This window comes from Panthera leo, chromosome B3, assembly GCF_018350215.1.
Source record: "Panthera leo isolate Ple1 chromosome B3, P.leo_Ple1_pat1.1, whole genome shotgun sequence".
Classification (NCBI taxonomy): Eukaryota; Metazoa; Chordata; class Mammalia; order Carnivora; family Felidae; genus Panthera; species Panthera leo.
Window position 1 is genome coordinate 136,642,526 of NC_056684.1, and position 12,476 is coordinate 136,655,001.

Genomic DNA, 12,476 nt, shown 5'->3' on the forward strand with positions numbered 1-12,476 from the left:
AGCCTCTCCCGTCACGCTGGGGGTGCTTTGATAGGGATTCGCACTAAATGTGTAGATTGCTTTTGGTAGTATTCGTTCTTTCAATCCAGGAGGAGTTTCTTTCATGAGTGCTTTATAGAAGCCCGATGTTGAGGTGGAGCCCAGGTCCCGAAATCAGAGAGGCCTGGGTTCAAGACCTGCATCCATCATGCGTTAGCTGGGCCACCTCACCTGGGCCATTTCTCCTGTCTGTGCCTCACGGCTTCCCTCTGTTCAGTGGGATTAGCTGAGGCCCAGTGGTGGGCAGTCCTTCCCGTCAGACGGAATATGTGTTATAAATAATGGATCAGGCGGCGAGAGTAGCATTTCAAGGAAGGCGGGGGTCTGTAAATAATTCTGTTATTGACCGGCGTAGAGACAGGAAAAGATGTCTCTGTTTGGGTACCTACTAGCCGTTTTATGTGCCACAGTGCAGTGAAGTGCGAAAAAAGCTCACTTCTGAGTTTTGAGAGATTTGGGGTGACGGAAAGGCTGTCTACTAAAGACCCCCAAGCCACGGGACTGGGGACGCTGAGCCGAGTGGGTGGAGAAGCGGTGAGGAGATACTCGAGAGCCTGTGCTTCCGTTCGGTCCACGCCATCCCCCGAATCCCAATCCAGGACCGGCAGCGTGGCACAAGGCAGGAATGACTCCGAAAGCCGTTCTCACGGAGCTCACCCTGCAGGTGGACGGGGGCGAAAGGCCCATCAGAAATGTGGAAGGGGAGGTTCCTCTCCTTCATCCACGTTTCTAGCACCCCTCCCTGAGTGAGCGAAAGCAAGCTGGTAAAAAATTGTGTGGGAGCCGGTAAGGAGATCTCCTTGATTTGCAAGGGTGTATTCTGAGCTGTGATCTGATACCAGCCAGACTTTAAGGAGGACCGGTCTCTACAATCCAAGACAAAATGAAGGACAACTACTTTGGGAGAGAGAATACAGTGACTGAAACTTCATACTGAGGTGTGAGTGACTAATATCAGATGGCTTCAGCGGGGGCAAGGAAAGAAACAGTAGCGGCCTAGGGATCTGAAGCAGGGAGGAAAAGACTGCAGAGTGGGGAAAGACGACAGAACAAGGAGATGGAGGGTGGGGACCAGAGGACTGTAGCTGAAGTCAGCGAATGTGGGTCCGGGTTCCCCATCTGCCGCTCCCCGGTGACACAACCCTCTTCAAGTTGCTTCATTCTTGAAAGATCTTCATTTCCTCACCCATAAAATCAGGGAATGCTTGAGAAATCCGCTGGGAGGACTGATGAAACACGACTGTCAGAGGTGCTGTGTCAACCATTGCCGCCCCCCCCCCCCCCCGGGCCCGGCTCTTCCAGGACTTGGGAATTTTGCAGGGGGTCCCCAATGGCTGGACCAGCAGCCCTTGTAGTCCTCCCTTCGGGTGTGTATTTGAAAAAGTTCTGTGTGCTGGCCTCCAGATCTGTGTGGGGGAAGGATTAAAACATCAACCCCTCACAGCTGCCAACGTCATAAAGTCGGGCGTTTAGACACCCGCATAACCTGACCTGTGGGGGCTTTGTCAGCACCTCTGTGTCTCCTCACGAGGCCGGAAGCGATTTCCCTCCTTAACTGAGCAGCCAGGCTGTTCTGGGGGCCCCTCAGAGGACTCATGGCCCGAGCAGGGGGCTGGGCATGAGACGTGCCAGGCTCCCGGCGTCACCTCAAAATCTCAGGCCCCTGCCCCTCGACTTGCTCACCTGCAAAATGGGTATGATCATCCTCACCCCTCCACAAGCAAAGCCCCCGAAACTGTGTCTGGCGGGCAGAGGCACTGCCCAGGAGCTGCTTTTATGGTCCTGCTATTATCGTGATCATTGTTATGCCTAATTGCGATTGCTTCATGATGACACTGGTAATGGAGGTGAGCCACGGAGGGCGGAGCATTTCCACGGGGGTGTCCGCATCACCTCGCCACACCCACCCCACCTTCCATCACAGCTGCCTCCCACCTGGCACGCTCCGGCGGCCTTGGGCAGGCCGGGCCGGGCGGGAGGCGTGTGCCAGAGGCACGCGGGGGGTGCTGGCTGTCAGAGGCACCACCAGGCAGACCTCTCCGCCGGTCCCTGTGCAGCTGGGAGTCATCCCTCAGTTACAGCCGGTGGAGGTGGGAGAACAATGTTCAGAACTCCGTCCGAGGTGGGGGCAACCGGGCAGGACTGGGGCGGGCGGGGTTGGGGGTTGGGTTGCATCCTCGGAAGTGGCCCTAAAGCCCCTGGTCGTGTGACTGGGTCCATGTGAGCCACCAGGCAGGGGGATTGCGGGTGGGCCCAGATTTTCTCTGGGCCAGTGGGTCCGGTCCCGAGGACTTGATCTGGGCCAGTGCCGGTATCTGGCGGGGGGCAGGGGAGGGTTCTGGGAGGTGCAGGGCTTCTGAGGTGGTGGTGGCTGGTGACTGGAGACAGGCAGGTGGTGGAACTTTGAGTCCAGAGTCATTTGAGGCAGGGCTTCGGTGACCCCTGGGCGTAGGGAGTGAGCAGGGGGACAAGAGTGAGGCTGGGTGTCAGGACAGGGAGAGGAAACAACGAATCAGGACCTCGAGGACTGTGCTGGGCCCCCAGCATGCCACCCCCTAGCCCTTCTCCTGCCACAGAGACCATCACTCCTCCATGTTCAGACTCTGTCCCGTGGCTCTCTGCTCCTTCATTGCCTCGTGGTGCCTTCCTTGCCGAGGGGACACACCTGGCTGCGGCCATCACTCTCAGCATCTCCCAAGGCTTATGTCTTACCTTCTGCCTTAGCTCTCCCGGGTCCCACCGGCTAATCCCAGGGCCCAGTTTGTCCCTCCCTGGTTCAGGTGTCTTGCTCTGGGCCAAACACCTTTGGATGAGGGGTCAGGGCAGGACAGGTGATAAGATGACAGCTCGTGCAGGCCCCTGGGGAGGGGTCGTGTCCATAAGAAGGACGGGAAGGCACTTCAGTTATCGCACACACACGCACACACACACACACGCAAGCGTGCACACACATATGTACATGCAGGTTATGTTAATACAATAGGACGATGTGGAGGAAGACATAGCATTAAGAGGAGGGCAGCCGGCAGGCCGGCCTTAAGCATCAATGAACTTGCCCTCTGGAGTATGCCGCGCAGCCGCCTGGGTGCTGGGGCCAAGGACCCGGCGAGGAAGGCCACGTGGCTATCGGTAGCTCTGCAGGTCTTGGTGTGAATGCACGTGTGGGGCTCGCCCCCTGGCCGTGCCGTGGGCATCGGAGCAGGGGGACCGTGTCTAATACGTTTGGCGGCACAGGTGCACCTGTCGTGGCAGGAAGCACAGCAGAGGGTTTCAGGGTGCGTTTGGGAGGCGCGTGTCTCAGTAGAACGGCCTTCACCGGTCTCTTTCCTCCAGGAGGGCATCACCCACCTTCGTGTGAAACCCTTCGTCAGCCTCCACTCACTCCATCCAGTCGCAGACGTGTATCTGGCACCGACCGCAGGCTGAGCCCCGGGACACGGCAGCGGGTGAGGCTGACGCGAGCCACGCCCTTGTGCACCTGACGCCGGAGTTAGGGAGAGAGACACGATGACCGCTGTCCAGGTATGTCTGCATGTTTGGACGCCCACCGTCTTGTGCGTTGGGTCCATCGTTTTCTTTTCTCTACGTGTTGGATGCTTGCGGCAGTGGTGGGGGTGGTGGTGACAGTAAACAAACCCTTATCCCGATAATTGGTTAATTACAATTGTCATGTGACTGAAAAGAAGCACTGACTCTTTTCCTTTTCTTCGTCTTTTTAACGTTCATTATTTTTTTATTTTTGTAATATAATCTATTGTCGAATGGGCTAACATACAGTGTGTACAGGGTATTCTCGGCTTCAGGAGTAGGTTCCCATGATTCATTGCTTACATACAATACTCGGGGCTCGTCCCAACAGGCGCCCTCTCCAGTGCCCCTCACCCATTTGCCCCTCCCCCCGACGCCCATCAACCCTCAGTTTGTTCTCTCTATTTAAGAGTCTCTTATGGTTTGCCTCCTCCCTGTTTGAAACTATGTTTTCCCCTTCCCCTCCCCCATGGTCTTCTGTTAAGTTTCTCAAATTCCACATACGAGTGAAAACATATGACATCTGTCTTCCTCTGGCTGACTTATGTCACTCAGCATAATACCCTCCAGTTCCATCCATGGTGTGGCAAATGGCAGGATTTCATTTCTTTCTCATGGCCAAGTAGTGTTCCGTGGTACATATAAACCACATCTTCCTTATCCATTCGTCAGTGGATGGGCATTTAGCGTTCGTCGTATAGTGGTTAACATAGCTGCCTTCCTTTTCTTCATCTTAACGTTGAGATACATTGAGATCCTCAGCCCTCAGCTTGCCCTGTCCTTGGCCATCTATCCCTGAGTGGGAATAAGGTTCTGGAGGTAGTCAGGTGGACTGCAAAGACGGGAGGGAAAAATAGCAGAAGAACAGGGGCAAAAATGGCGGTCTTGGTGCTCAAGGTGGAATTGCCTCCCTTGGGCTGCCCTCCACTACCTTTCATTCATTCATCAGTCATTCATTCATTCATTCATTCACTCATCCACTTGTAAGTTTTTACTGACTGCGTCTCTGTGCCTGGCACCGTGTCAGGCTTGGGGAGACAGGGCTCAAGAATTCCCTCAGGCTGCCACAGGTCCGGCTTCCCCTAGGGAAAGTGCAATGGCACTTTAGTCCGGACTTGAGACAGAGACATGTCTGTAATTCCTCTGTAGTTCCCCTGAGCCAGTCCGCTGAGGGAGAAAATTAAGCCCCCACTCCAGAAATTTAACAGAAGGAAAAGGAGTACAGGCTGGAGTCTGGAGAGGGAACTGAGGCACCTGTCCGGGGAAACTTCAGACTCGGGCCCAAGACGAGGTGAGCGGGGGAGCAGGCCGGTGTAGCCAGGCATCCAAGAGGGCAGAAGCCCCTCTGGGCCCCGCAGTGCCACCTGGCATGAGTCCCACTGCCCAGCACGGGCAGGAGCTGTGGGGACAGGAGGCGTTAAGCACGGCCACTAGGTCTCTCTAATAGAAGGGATGAAATGTGTCAACGACTCTCATCTCCTCCCCCGGCGGGTGATAACGACAGCCACTGGGGCTTCTTAAGAAGATGAAAGCTCCAATCTGCTTCTGGGGAATTGTGGCAGAAAGCGGATTTTTCTGTCACTTTTGGGGCCACTTCCATTGATCCTGTTTCTATGCTGTCCTCCCTAGGGGTTTCTAAAGCAACGCCCTATGCCAGCATTGCCTTGAGCTGCTCGTTCCTTCCAATGGGACTTGGATTCTGGAGCGGTTGCATAATGTCACGTTCTGCTGGGGCGCGCCGGCCACCTGCTCGCTGACCTGGTCCCGTTCCCCAAGCAGCCCTACGGGAGACCGGTCCCCTGCTTGCAGGAGAAGCAAAGGCAGCTTCCACTGCGGGGTAAGTGCTTGCCTCTCAGCACCTGGCCCGCCATCCATGGCCCCGTCAGTGGCCTCCACCCACCTCTCTAGAAGCATCCCAGCTAACCGCGTGTCTACACCGCACATCCTTCTGCAGGAACGTTCGCACTCCCCCCTTCGGGACTGCCCTTTCTCTTGAAAGCCCCTCTACTCCAGCTTCTGTACAATAAGCCCTTCAAGTGAAGTTCCAAAGCCTCCGGAGAGCCTCCCCGATTCCTTGATTAGAAGAGGCCGCTCCCGCCTCTTCCCCGCCAGGCTCAACCTGCGTGTTTCCAGGGCACCGATCACGGGCTGTTTGGTGCTCATCATTTCCTGACGTTTCAGCACCACCAGTAGCCTATGAACGTGTGTGTCCGGCCCGGGTCTGGTGGATGTGAAGAATGTGGCCAGCAGACAGCATCCAGCGCTTGGCTCCTTTTGGGTCTACCGTTCCCCGGGGAGGCTGTGTCCTGAGATTGAACTTCATGGGATGAGAAGGCCCGGCCGTTTCAGCCCACTGAATGGTGCCCCCTCTCGCGGGAACCGACCAAAGCCCTGTCGGCGAGCATTGGAGTCCACGTTCCCATCTGCCCACCTTGCTTCCTCCCGTTTCCGTTCACGGGTGCTGGTCCCCCCCACCAGGCATCTTGTACCCCAAACCCCATCTCAGCATCTGCTTCGGAGAGCCCAGCCAGCAACACCAGGCCTTCTCCTCCTGGGCTTCCTCGTCCTTTCATTCGGCAGGTCTGCGTGGAGCCCTGACTGTGTGCAGACACTGTTCCGGGCAATTGGAATCAGGCAGCAAACAACGTGGGGATGCAGAACAGAAAGAAGCACATGCATGGACAAGACGATGTGGGATGTCGTGAGAACAGACAGGGAAGGAGTCAGGGGAGTAACTTGGGGGTAACCACCGCAGGCAGAGAGAGGGGTGCTGTGGGAAAGCTTGCCTGGGGAGGAGACGTTCTAGCAGAGCGTTGAGGGTGTGGCAGTCGCCGGCCATGGGAAGCATGCATCTATCTCGTTCTTTTTGCTCAATGGCCTCCTGGACATCTCACCAAATGTTCCCGGGCCCCAAGTGGCTTAGGAGGCTTCAACTGTCCCCAGTGCTTGCTACCCTCGTCTGCCTGTGTCCACGATCCCGGGGAACCCCACCCTTGTCCATCAGTCACTCCGCCCCCTCCCTCTCCCGAATCACCAGGTCCCGATGCACCAATCTTCTGGGCTGACCACACCCCCAAGCAGACTGGACTGCTGTGCCACATTCTGGCCCTCGGCACCTGCCATCAGTTGTTGCAATACTCGCCCAACAGATCGCCCTTCTCCAACTGGAAGCATCCACCTCGCTCTGGAGATCCAGATCCGGTGTGCCTGCCTATGCAAGCCCTCTGCCCGACCCCACCCTCGCCTGCCCCATGAATGAGCCACCCACCAACTTCGGGGTCACACATCACCTGGTATACTAGTGTGCTCAGGCCGCTGTGACAAAGAACCACAGCCTGGGCGGTGAAACAGCAGACACGAGTTCCCTCACGGTTCTGGAGGCCAGAGGTCTGAGATCAAGGTGTCAGCGGGGCCGCGCTCTCTCTGAGACTCTGGAGAGAGCTGTTTCGTGCCCTTTTCCAGTTCCTGGGGGCCCCAGGCAGTCCTTGGGGTCCCTTGGCTTGTGGCTGCGTCAGCCCAGCCTCTGCCTCTGTCGTCACGTGATGCTCTCCCTACATCTCTGCACATCATCTCTCTGTGCACGTCTGTCTCTGTGTCCCAATTTTCCCTCTTCTGGAAGGAACACAGTTACATTGGATCCAGGTTCACTCTAATGATGTCCTTTCAAGTTGATTACCTCCGTAAAGATCCTATTTCCAAGTAAGATCATATCCGGAGATAATGGGGTTAAGGCTTCAATGAATCTCTTTCAACCCATGGTAGCTGCCATGACTCTACCTTACTCTTACTCACACCTTGGCTTCCACTGGGGCCACTCCCCTGCCCTTTCCCATTCCGATGCCTGGATCAGTGGTCTTCAACCTTCTTTGATTTTGAAGCATGCTTATTTTTAACATATAATTTTATATGCTACCCTGACATAACAGACCCAAAATGGAGGTGCCCTCTGATTAAACAGGAAGGTGGTGAAAATTGGAGGTGACAGCCCCTCCCAGGGCACCCTCACTGGCTGGCCTCTGAGGGAGTCTGGGGTGCCACGGACCACGGTGGAGAGACACCAGCTGGACAACAAGACCCGTGGCCAGGAGCCTGGGCCTTGGTCAACTGGAACCCTAGGACCCCAGGTCTGTGCCCTCCTGCCTTGAGCTTCTGTCCAAATATCAGCTTCAGAGACCTCTCCCCTGGTGATCCGGCAATAGATCTTAAGGCCTCACTTCCACCCTCTTCCTGTTTTACTTTCCTCTCTGGCACTGGCTACTATATTTGTGTGTTTTCCATCTCTCTCCCCCCACCCCTCGCCGCCCGCAAGGACAGCCGCCTCCTTGCTGTTCCCCCAGGGCCTGGAACGATGCTGGTAGCTGGTAGATGGTCACCGAATATTTGTTAGATGGATGGATGGATGGACTTTTTCTTTTCACAGCTTTATTGAGAAAGAGTTCACATTCTATACAACTCTGGCCTTTAGCGTGCACAAGTCAATGTGTATTCGTGGAATACGTGACATTCCAACGTGAATTCCAGCGGATTCGTGGAGGCGGGGGAGACACCACGGATCACTATCACGAGAGGCCTTCCCCTGAATGATACCAGAAGAAAGAACATTCTTGTTACTGGCATAATAGTTTGTTACACATATTAGTGTGTGGAAAAGAGAAAATCGGGGGTCTGGCTTGTGAGACAAATACGAACAGGTAGGTTTTTGTAGGTAACATCTTTCTGTTTTGTTTTGTGGGAAAATGTAGGTGTTAACGCTAAGAAATGAAATAACTTATGTAAGTGGACACCTGATGCCTACATATTAAAAGTTGTTATTTAATTAAATGCTGCAGCTTCATTAACTTTAAAATAATTGGGGGCACCCGGGTGGCTCAGTCGGTTAAGCATCTGACTTCGGCTCAGGTCAGGATCTCGCAGTGTGTGAGTTCGAGCCCCGCGTCGGGCTCTGTGCTGACAGCTCGGAGCCTGGAGCCTGCTTTGGATTCTCTGTCTCCCTCTCTCTCTGCCCCTCCCCCCTCACACTCTATCTCCCTCTCTCTCCCTCTCTCTCTCTCAAAAATAAATAATAAAACATTTTAAAAAATTAAAAAAAAATAATTAAATAGCTGTAGCTGACACGTATGGTTTCTGTTTGCTGAGAATCTCCTTATTCAGAACCTTCCCGTTCCCCATCTCTGGATGTTTACCATCACCCTGGCACCTGCCACACGGTACAGCGGGTCTCCAAACTCAACACGTGATTGGCTGGTCCCAGGGGAGCTCCAGACGCCAGCTGGGCCTGTCAGCCCCCTTCCTCTGGGATCTGGACGCCAAACTCATGCCTGCTTCGCCAGGCTGCCCTCGGCGATAGAGGAGACGTAGGCCTGGAGAACTCGGCGGCTTGGGTCTGCCACATGGACGAAGGGGGAATAAGCTGCTTGTTGGGAAGAGAGAAAAATCAAGCATCAGAAGCAGGAAAGACGGTGGGAAAGAAGAAGAAGGGGGAGAAGGGCCAGGTGGAGGGAAGGCTTGGACGCAGGGGATTTTCTGCACCTGCCGGAGACCGGGGTCTGGATGGGTTACCATCCACAGGCTTCAGGAGACACCCGGAGCTGGCCCCTTGCATCCATAGCAACTGGCTTAGGAAAGCATCAAACTAATTAATGCATGTGATTAAGTGTGACATTGATGGACAGGATCGTGTGCACCATAAAGCGTCTTTTGGCGGCTTTCTCCCTTCACCCCCAATTATCCCCTGTTTCTTGCGATCCTTGTAGATTTCCATCTAAGGGCTGCAAGGAGGAGAGCTTTGAGGTTCTCTGGGCAAAATTTCCTTACCCAGACACTCTCTCTCCAAGCCCCTGTGGCCCACTGGGAGGGACCTAGCCAAAGCCCCTTGCTCCTGTCCCACCCTTTCAGCCTCAGTGCTCTGCTCCCAGCTGACACATAAATTCTCCAGGGAAATACGGTTTCAGTCTGCCCGGTCGTGACAGAGCCCCAGACTTTGAGCACAACACCCACTCCATCTCCCTTTCCGGAAGGGTCTCTGCCACCTCTAGACGGGTCCTGTGCCTTCTCTTCTCAATGGTGGCTCCTCTGGGACGGTTGCAGTTATGAGGACAGATCGGTGAAAAATTAGCACCAAATCTGTGTAACCCTTTGGTCTCCTTTTTTTGTGGTTCTCTCCCATGACCACCCAGGCATCCCTAACGAACACAGATGGTGTCGTTTGCAGGCTAAGGTGTCACCCCCATGCAGAACTTTGTGGTTCAAAATGAACTATTTGAGAAAGAAGTCAAACCATGAGAATTTATAAGGATTCCGATATAAGGTGGCCATTATCTTCCCTAGCTGCAGGGAGCAGGGCCACTTCTAAGTGCTGGCCGTTGCGTGTGTGTGTGTGTGTGTGTGTGTTACCTTATTTAATTCTTGCCCCCACCATGAGGTGGGTAATTTTACCCATGTGACTGAGAAGGACACTGAGGCTCAACGTTGTGCAGCTGATGAAACAGAAAACCAGGACCCAGCTCAGTCTTTTCAGACCCCATCACTGAATTCTCCTGTGCCCTCTGCTGTTTTCCATAGAGTTGCCTATTTGCACATCCAGTTTTTAAAAAAAAATTTTATTTATTTTTGGGAGAGCACAAGTGGGGGAGGGACAGGGAGAGAGAGGGACAGAGGATCCGAAGCAGGCTCTGTGCCGACAGCAGAAGACCCAAGGTGGGGCTTGAACTCATGAACCGTGCGATCGTGAGCCAACGTCAGACGCTTAACCGACTGAGCCACCCAGGTGCCCCTGCACATCCAGTTTGTAAAGGATTTCATTTCTGCTGCATTTTGAGATTAAATCGTCTTCTACGTTAGAGTGAAAAACAGCTTCAGGTGCAGAATTTTAAACCACAGGCATCCCACCCTTACCCCATGACCCAGCTTCTGGAAAGGACTACCTGGTGCCCTGGAGGGAACTCGAAATGGTAAAGCCTTCTGAATGGAGAGGGAGGACCCTCTGAGCAGCAAGCTGGGGTGGCGATGTTATTGGTCACCAAAGAGAACAGCATGTATTCCCCAGAGCATTCAATAGTTCCACTTCCAGGAAAGGGAAGAGACTGGGGGCTTTGCAGGGAAACTGTAGGGACAAAGAAGTGTGTGTACAATGTTCAGTGATATCACTTAACTAAATAGAAACTTAGGGGGAAATATGTGTTTTCCTCACGTACTTAATTCACGATGCAACCTCCTATCCGAGGTCCTGATCTTCTTCCCAGAGGCTACAGAACAGACCAGTGTCAACAAAAGAGACTAATTCAAAGAAAGCACCCAGGCACGCTCTCAACAGGGCTTGGGAGACGGTGAAATCCTAACATTCATATGGCGAATCGCAAAGCTCTTGGGTCGCCTAACTTCAGTCTCCTCAGTGACCTTGTGAGTGGACAGTCACCCTTCTTACAGGTGGGAAGCATAAGAGAGGTTAGACATTGCATCAAAGATCACTCAGCCACAATAATAAATGTTAACACCAGCCCCCAGCCCTATCCCCCGACCCTGCCTGTCCACACCCGCGTCCCCCACCCCTTCCTAGTACAAACGCTCTGCCAAGTCCAGTAAAAGTGAACTGAGTTATGAAGAATGGAGGTAGCTGGTCCCAGATGGAGTAAACGCCACACGTACTCATTCACGCACCATTTAATTGAGTCACTGCTTGTGCCGTCCCGCCATGGCACCTCTGGGCACCTCTATGCCCTCCACGGTCTCCCAGGCCAGTAGGAGGGACGGACAACAGAACAAGGCAGGAAGTGAGAAGCCCAAATGGTGGGAGACCAGAGAAGGGCTCTTAACTCAGCCTGACACGGGGAATAGGCAGGAAAACTGTCTTGGGGAGGTGACACTTAGGGTGGGTCTTCAAGGACTTCGCTGGGCTCAGAAGGGGGACGTCAGAGGAAAAAGGGGTAAGAGGAAGCAGAAGAGTGAGTGAGTGCAGAGACTCGGAGAAGGGAGACAGGCTGGCACGTTTAGTTCCAGAAGCTGTAAGCTACTTAGTGTGACTGGTTAGTGGAGAGAGGGTGGAGACAGCGACAAGGTCTGGGGTGGGGTGGGGACAGTCCCGACAGACCTTGGAAGTCCATCAAGGGAGTTTGGACTTTCTGTGGGTGCAGCGCCTGGGGTTTAGGAGAGAAGAAACAAGATCGGCTTGGAAAATTCTCTCCGGCTCTTGCTTGCTGGGGAAAGGACAGGGACACCAGGGGGACAACCGGAAGGTGACTGTCACGAGTCAGCCTAAGTGACCTCTAGTGCCGCTTCCTGGTGGTGCTGCCGTGGTTTGGGGTACGGTGAGGAGGAAGCAGGAGACCAGAAAATCCTAAACCCCATTTTATTCATTCATTCATTCATTCATTCATTCATTCTTGAGAAAGAGAGCGTGTCCATGCACATGCATGGGAGAAGGGCAGAGGGGGAGAGATTCCAAGCAGACTTCCTGCTCACTGCAGAACCCACCGCAGGGCTCGATCCCACAACCCTGGGATCATGACCCAAGACAAAATCAAGCATTGGACACTAAACCGGCTGAGCCACACAGGTGTCCCCAAGGCACATTTTATTTTATTTTATTTTATTTTTGTATTTATTTATTTAATTTTTAAATGTTTATTCATTTTTTGAGAGACACAGAGAGACTGAGTGCGAGAGGGAGGGGCAGAGAGAGAGGGAGACACAGAATCCGAAGCCGGCTCCAGGCTCCGGGCCGTCAGCACAGAGCCCGACGTGGGGCTCGAACCCACAAACTGTGAGGTCATGACCTGAGCCGAAGTCGGCCGCTTCACCTAGGGAGCCACCCAGGCACCCCCCCCCCCCCCCCCCCCCCCCCCCCCCCCCCCCCCCCCGCCAACCACATTTTATATCCAAATGCAGATGTGATGCAAGCAAAAGGGCATAAG